This window comes from Schistocerca americana, unplaced genomic scaffold (assembly GCF_021461395.2).
Source record: "Schistocerca americana isolate TAMUIC-IGC-003095 unplaced genomic scaffold, iqSchAmer2.1 HiC_scaffold_1024, whole genome shotgun sequence".
In the NCBI taxonomy this organism is placed as follows: Eukaryota; Metazoa; Arthropoda; class Insecta; order Orthoptera; family Acrididae; genus Schistocerca; species Schistocerca americana.
Genome location: NW_025725074.1, coordinates 20,001 through 27,500, shown reverse-complemented (window position 1 = coordinate 27,500; position 7,500 = coordinate 20,001). Strand labels below are relative to the sequence as shown.

The 7,500-nt window shown below is 55.0% G+C and overlaps 3 non-coding genes across 3 annotated transcripts in view; all 3 read right to left on the bottom strand.

Moving 5' to 3' along the window:
- The window catches only part of LOC124558637, a 4,222-nt gene extending 2,783 nt beyond the window's left edge, over window positions 1–1,439 (bottom strand). Inside the window, exon 1 of the ribosomal RNA XR_006968833.1 lies at window positions 1–1,439. This exon is cut by the window's left edge and continues 2,783 nt beyond it. This is a non-coding gene — a ribosomal RNA (large subunit ribosomal RNA).
- A 188-nt stretch (window positions 1,440–1,627) lies between these two features.
- LOC124558640 lies at window positions 1,628–1,782 on the bottom strand. Its single transcript, XR_006968835.1, has one exon. It is a non-coding gene; the product is annotated as a 5.8S ribosomal RNA (ribosomal RNA).
- A 351-nt stretch (window positions 1,783–2,133) lies between these two features.
- On the bottom strand, window positions 2,134–4,043 carry LOC124558644. The gene has a single exon (XR_006968838.1). It is a non-coding gene; the product is annotated as a small subunit ribosomal RNA (ribosomal RNA).
- Between the last annotated feature and the right edge of the window lie 3,457 nt (window positions 4,044–7,500).

Below are 7,500 nucleotides of genomic sequence, written 5' to 3'. Positions count from 1 at the left end.
CGAGTCGTTTGCTCGCGGCTTCAGCATATCAAGCAAGCCGGAGATCTCACCCATTTAAAGTTTGAGAATAGGTTGAGGTCGTTTCGGCCCCAAGGCCTCTAATCATTCGCTTTACCGGATGAGACTCGTACGAGCACCAGCTATCCTGAGGGAAACTTCGGAGGGAACCAGCTACTAGATGGTTCGATTAGTCTTTCGCCCCTATACCCAGCTCCGACGATCGATTTGCACGTCAGAATCGCTACGGACCTCCATCAGGGTTTCCCCTGACTTCGTCCTGGCCAGGCATAGTTCACCATCTTTCGGGTCCCAACGTGTACGCTCTAGGTGCGCCTCACCTCGCAATGAGGACGAGACGCCCCGGGAGTGCGGAGGCCGCCGCCCCGTGAAGGGCGGGGAAGCCCCATCCTCCCTCGGCCCGCGCAAGGCGAGACCTTCACTTTCATTACGCCTTTAGGTTTCGTACAGCCCAATGACTCGCGCACATGTTAGACTCCTTGGTCCGTGTTTCAAGACGGGTCGTGAAATTGTCCAAAGCTGAAGCGCCGCTGACGGGAGCGATTATTCCGCCCGAGAGCATCCCGAGCCAACAGCGGCGCGGGTCCGGGGCCGGGCCAGGTAGGTCCGTCATCCGGGAAGAACCGCGCGCGCTTGCCGGGAGCCCGAGCGCCCAAAGGGGCGAATCGACTCCTCCAGATATACCGCCGGGCAGCCAGCCAGGACACCGGGGCTCTGCCCAACAGACGCGAACCGAGGCCCGCGGAAGGACAGGCTGCGCACCCGGGCCGTAGGCCGGCACCCAGCGGGTCGCGACGTCCTACTAGGGGAGAAGTGCGGCCCACCGCACACCGGAACGGCCCCACCCCGCGGCGAGTGGAAAGGCAACCGGACACGGCCCCGCCGCGGATTGCTCCGCGCGGGCGGCCGGCCCCATCTGCCGAGGGCGGAGGCCAGTGGCCGGATGGGCGTGAATCTCACCCGTTCGACCTTTCGGACTTCTCACGTTTACCCCAGAACGGTTTCACGTACTTTTGAACTCTCTCTTCAAAGTTCTTTTCAACTTTCCCTCACGGTACTTGTTCGCTATCGGTCTCGTGGTCATATTTAGTCTCAGATGGAGTTTACCACCCACTTGGAGCTGCACTCTCAAGCAACCCGACTCGAAGGAGAGGTCCCGCCGACGCTCGCACCGGCCGCTACGGGCCTGGCACCCTCTACGGGCCGTGGCCTCATTCAAGTTGGACTTGGGCTCGGCGCGAGGCGTCGGGGTAGTGGACCCTCCCAAACACCACATGCCACGACAGGCGGCAGCCTGCGGGGTTCGGTGCTGGACTCTTCCCTGTTCGCTCGCCGCTACTGGGGGAATCCTTGTTAGTTTCTTTTCCTCCGCTTAGTAATATGCTTAAATTCAGCGGGTAGTCTCGCCTGCTCTGAGGTCGTTGTACGAGGTGTCGCACGCCACACCGCCAGCCGGCTGTGCACGCTACCGAGTAAGTACCGGTATGCGAACCGCCAGGCGACGGGCGCGCATCGCACATTTCAGGAGGCGCGGCCGGCCCCACAGGCGGCCGCGACGCTCCCAGGTCTGCGAAGCGGGGCAAACGCCGCGCGCTTCAGTATACGTAGCCGACCCTCAGCCAGACGTGGCCCGGGAACGGAATCCATGGACCGCAATGTGCGTTCGAAACGTCGATGTTCATGTGTCCTGCAGTTCACATGTCGACGCGCAATTTGCTGCGTTCTTCATCGACCCACGAGCCGAGTGATCCACCGTCCTGGGTGATCTTTTCTTAGTTTCCACTGTCTCTTTCAAGACAGTTGCATAGGCGGGACGTAGGCGTGTGGCGGCCCCTGTTCAAGCGTTCTGTGTCCAACGGCCTCACGGCCGATGGGCGTCGTACGGCTCCACACCGGAGCGGACAGGCAGTCGGGCGAAAGTCATTCAAAACCGGCGCCAGGCGCCAGGTGCCGCAGGCCAGCCGCTCCAGCGCTTCAGCGCTCGTACCACACAACATTGGCGTTAGTTTTGAGAAGCACGCGTGGTTCCGCACGCGGCGCACGGCTACTGCGAGCCGTACAGGTAGCGTGTTGCGCGACACGACACGCACACCGAAAGACATGCAGTCTAGTCGGTAATGATCCTTCCGCAGGTTCACCTACGGAAACCTTGTTACGACTTTTACTTCCTCTAAATGATCAAGTTTGGTCATCTTTCCGGTAGCATCGGCAACGACAGAGTCAATGCCGCGTACCAGTCCGAAGACCTCACTAAATCATTCAATCGGTAGTAGCGACGGGCGGTGTGTACAAAGGGCAGGGACGTAATCAACGCGAGCTTATGACTCGCGCTTACTGGGAATTCCTCGTTCATGGGGAACAATTGCAAGCCCCAATCCCTAGCACGAAGGAGGTTCAGCGGGTTACCCCGACCTTTCGGCCTAGGAAGACACGCTGATTCCTTCAGTGTAGCGCGCGTGCGGCCCAGAACATCTAAGGGCATCACAGACCTGTTATTGCTCAATCTCGTGCGGCTAGAAGCCGCCTGTCCCTCTAAGAAGAAAAGTAATCGCTGACAGCACGAAGGATGTCACGCGACTAGTTAGCAGGCTAGAGTCTCGTTCGTTATCGGAATTAACCAGACAAATCGCTCCACCAACTAAGAACGGCCATGCACCACCACCCACCGAATCAAGAAAGAGCTATCAATCTGTCAATCCTTCCGGTGTCCGGGCCTGGTGAGGTTTCCCGTGTTGAGTCAAATTAAGCCGCAGGCTCCACTCCTGGTGGTGCCCTTCCGTCAATTCCTTTAAGTTTCAGCTTTGCAACCATACTTCCCCCGGAACCCAAAAGCTTTGGTTTCCCGGAGGCTGCCCGCCGAGTCATCGGAGGAACTGCGGCGGATCGCTGGCTGGCATCGTTTATGGTTAGAACTAGGGCGGTATCTGATCGCCTTCGAACCTCTAACTTTCGTTCTTGATTAATGAAAACATACTTGGCAAATGCTTTCGCTTCTGTTCGTCTTGCGACGATCCAAGAATTTCACCTCTAACGTCGCAATACGAATGCCCCCGCCTGTCCCTATTAATCATTACCTCGGGTTCCGAAAACCAACAAAATAGAACCGAGGTCCTATTCCATTATTCCATGCACACAGTATTCAGGCGGGCTTGCCTGCTTTAAGCACTCTAATTTGTTCAAAGTAAACGTGCCGGCCCACCGAGACACTCACTCAAGAGCACCCTGGTAGGATTGCAACGGGGTCCGCCTCGGGACGCACGAGCACGCACGAGGCGCGTCGCACGCCTTCAGCTCGCCCCACCGGCAGGACGTCCCACGATACATGCCAGTTAAACACCGACGGGCGGTGAACCAACAGCGTGGGACACAAATCCAACTACGAGCTTTTTAACCGCAACAACTTTAATATACGCTATTGGAGCTGGAATTACCGCGGCTGCTGGCACCAGACTTGCCCTCCAATAGATACTCGTTAAAGGATTTAAAGTGTACTCATTCCGATTACGGGGCCTCGGATGAGTCCCGTATCGTTATTTTTCGTCACTACCTCCCCGTGCCGGGAGTGGGTAATTTGCGCGCCTGCTGCCTTCCTTGGATGTGGTAGCCGTTTCTCAGGCTCCCTCTCCGGAATCGAACCCTGATTCCCCGTTACCCGTTACAACCATGGTAGGCGCAGAACCTACCATCGACAGTTGATAAGGCAGACATTTGAAAGATGCGTCGCCGGTACGAGGACCGTGCGATCAGCCCAAAGTTATTCAGAGTCACCAAGGCAAACGGACCGGACGAGCCGACCGATTGGTTTTGATCTAATAAAAGCGTCCCTTCCATCTCTGGTCGGGACTCTGTTTGCATGTATTAGCTCTAGAATTACCACAGTTATCCAAGTAACGTGGGTACGATCTAAGGAACCATAACTGATTTAATGAGCCATTCGCGGTTTCACCTTAATGCGGCTTGTACTGAGACATGCATGGCTTAATCTTTGAGACAAGCATATGACTACTGGCAGGATCAACCAGGGAGCTGCGTCAACTAGAGCTGAGCAGCCGGCCGCCCGGGAGTGTGTCCCGGGGGCCCGCGCGAACACGCAAGCGTCCGCTCAATTATTCTGCAAACAGGAGGAGGCTGAGCTCCCCTGCACCATACACCTCGAAACCCTCTCAGGTCCCGGCGGCGCGCAGCGCCGTCCTAAGTACTTGGTCGGGTTCGAGAGAGGCGCAATCGCCCGGAGTTTGGCGAGTAGACGCTTTAGGTGCGACCACCCGTGCTCCCAACTGAGCTTGCCGCTGCCGACAGAGGCCCGGGAGCGTGCTGTCGTGGCATTGCCGGCGGGAGACAACACGCGCCACCTACGGTGACCGGCAGCTCCAACGCCAGCGCCACAGAAGGACAAAAGCCCCACTTGGGTGCCGAAGCGAACTCTCCCAGCACAGCGCACGCGCCAACACGTCCGCACAGCTGCGATACAAACCACCTGCGAGAACCGCAGAGGCGACCGAGCAGCAGACGGCGTCGCGGCGCCGAGCGCCGGGCGGCGGCGCATCCTCAGCGCACACAGTCCTCAATCGGACCAGCACACTGCAGATGTCCACCGCGCTTCGCACCGGGCCCGCGAGGACCTACTTTGGCCGCACGGCGCCGCGTGCAGGGTGCGCCGGCGCGCAGCTGCGCCGCCTGCCGCCTCCGTCGGCCGGCGCGCCTGCCACTGGCCGCCCCCACCAGCCGGCTGTAGCGCGTGCGCCCACGCACCGCACGGCCAACACGCCGGGAGGCCCCCCCTCACCGGCCGGGGACGGTCCCACCCAGCCACCGCCGCGTATCGCTTCACACCCACATGCCATTCACGTTCGTGGGCATGGTGGGTATCGCTGCAACAACCGGTTGGTAGCTCAACCGATCGTCGCCATCACTGATTCACCCCTAGCGAGAACAACCGCACCACAACGGTTTACCAGTTGTTCATTTGCGTAACGTCACCAGCAAACGTAGGCGTCCATCGCCATTTGCAAATTCAACGATTGTTGCATGCCTGTGTCAGGTGTCACGACACACTGTCTGCCCACATACACGCAACAACATGTCCACGCTTAGCGAACACGTGGAAGGTGGCCCCCGTACGTATGCGATGTCCATTGCGCGAACGACTGTCAACCGGCCTCTGTCGCATGTCGCAGATGTGGAACGCAGTGCACCGTGCTATCACGGTGTGTGAGAAGAGACGACTACGTCTGACAACACGCGCCACTACATCAACAGACGGCTCATGCTGATCGCCATCCAGGGCATACCACACTGCAATCCAGCTCTTATAGGGAGACGACACGTAGCTGAGTGCACAACATTTGGACCGCATGGTTCGCCGTTGTTGGCGCAGTCGTTGTACGGTCACATGTACCACGATGTATCATTCAGTACATGAGGACCAATGTGCAGTACAGTGTGTGATTTGGACGTACAACATCAGCGGACAGTTGACACAGGCCGTACCACAGCGTAGGCTAAGTGCTTCGCCATGCGAATGCCAATGAACAACTGCAAATGCCAATGAACAACTGCAAAGGGCATTGAGCATGTACGTCCTGCTGCCATCCACATTACAGTGTATAGCTGCAAGGTGTTTAACATGAAGCGATACACTGGGGACCGGGCAGTGCGAGTAGCAAACTATATTGCGGGGGTTGCAGTTAGGCAACACTACACTAATTTAACGCGTCGTATGACAATTACAGAGCAGGTTAAGGCCCAACGTGTGTTGGGTTAAGGCCCAACGTGTGTTGGGTTAAGGCCCAACGTGTGTTGGGTTAAGGCCCAACGTGTGTTGGGTTACGGCCCAACGTGTGTTGGGTTAAGGCCCAACGTGTGTTGGGTTAAGGCCCAACGTGTGTTGGGTTACGTTAAGGGGCAATGTGGGTTACGTTAAGGGGCAATGTGGGTTACGTTAAGGGGCAATGTGGGTTACGTTACGGCGCAATATAGGTTACGTTACGGCGCAATATAGGTTACGTTAAGGGGCAATGTGGGTTACGTTACGGCGCAATATAGGTTACGTTACGGCGCAATATAGGTTACGTTAAGGCGCAATATCGGTTACGTTAAGGCGCAATACAGGTTACGTTAAGGCGCAATACAGGTTACGTTAAGGCGCAATACAGGTTACGTTAAGGCGCAATACAGGTTACGTTAAGGCGCAATACAGGTTACGTTAAGGCGCAATACAGGTTACGTTAAGGCGCAATACAGGTTACGTTAAGGCGCAATACAGGTTACGTTAAGGCGCAATGCAGGTTACGTTAAGGCGCAATGCAGGTTACGTTAAGGCGCAATACAGGTTACGTTAAGGCGCAATGCAGGTTACGTTAAGGCGCAATGACAGGTTACGTTAAGGCGCAATACAGGTTACGTTAAGGCGCAATACAGGTTACGTTAAGGCGCAATACAGGTTACGTTAAGGCGCAATACAGGTTACGTTAAGGCGCAATACAGGTTACGTTAAGGCGCAATACAGGTTACGTTAAGGCGCAATACAGGTTACGTTAAGGCGCAATACAGGTTACGTTAAGGCGCAATACAGGTTACGTTAAGGCGCAATACAGGTTACGTTAAGGCGCAATACAGGTTACGTTAAGGCGCAATACAGGTTACGTTAAGGCGCAATACAGGTTACGTTAAGGCGCAATACAGGTTACGTTAAGGCGCAATACAGGTTACGTTAAGGCGCAATACAGGTTACGTTAAGGCGCAATACAGGTTACGTTAAGGCGCAATACAGGTTACGTTAAGGCGCAATACAGGTTACGTTAAGGCGCAATACAGGTTACGTTAAGGCGCAATACAGGTTAGGTTAAGGCGCAATACAGGTTAGGTTAAGGTACGACATAGGTTAGGTTAAGGTACGACATAGGTTAGGTTAAGGTACGACATAGGTTAGGTTAAGGTACGACATAGGTTAGGTTAAGGTACGACATAGGTTAGGTTAAGGTACGACATAGGTTAGGTTAAGGTACGACATAGGTTAGGTTAAGGTACGACATAGGTTAGGTTAAGGTACGACATAGGTTAGGTTAAGGTACGACATAGGTTAGGTTAAGGTACGACATAGGTTAGGTTAAGGTACGACATAGGTTAGGTTAAGGTACGACATAGGTTAGGTTAAGGTACGACATAGGTTAGGTTAAGGTACGACATAGGTTAGGTTAAGGTACGACATAGGTTAGGTTAAGGTACGACATAGGTTAGGTTAAGGTACGACATAGGTTAGGTTAAGGTACGACATAGGTTAGGTTAAGGTACGACATAGGTTAGGTTAAGGTACGACATAGGTTAGGTTAAGGTACGACATAGGTTAGGTTAAGGTACGACATAGGTTAGGTTAAGGTACGACATAGGTTAGGTTAAGGTACGACATAGGTTAGGTTAAGGTACGACATAGGTTAGGTTAAGGTGACGACATAGGTTAGGTTAAGGTACGACATAGGTTAG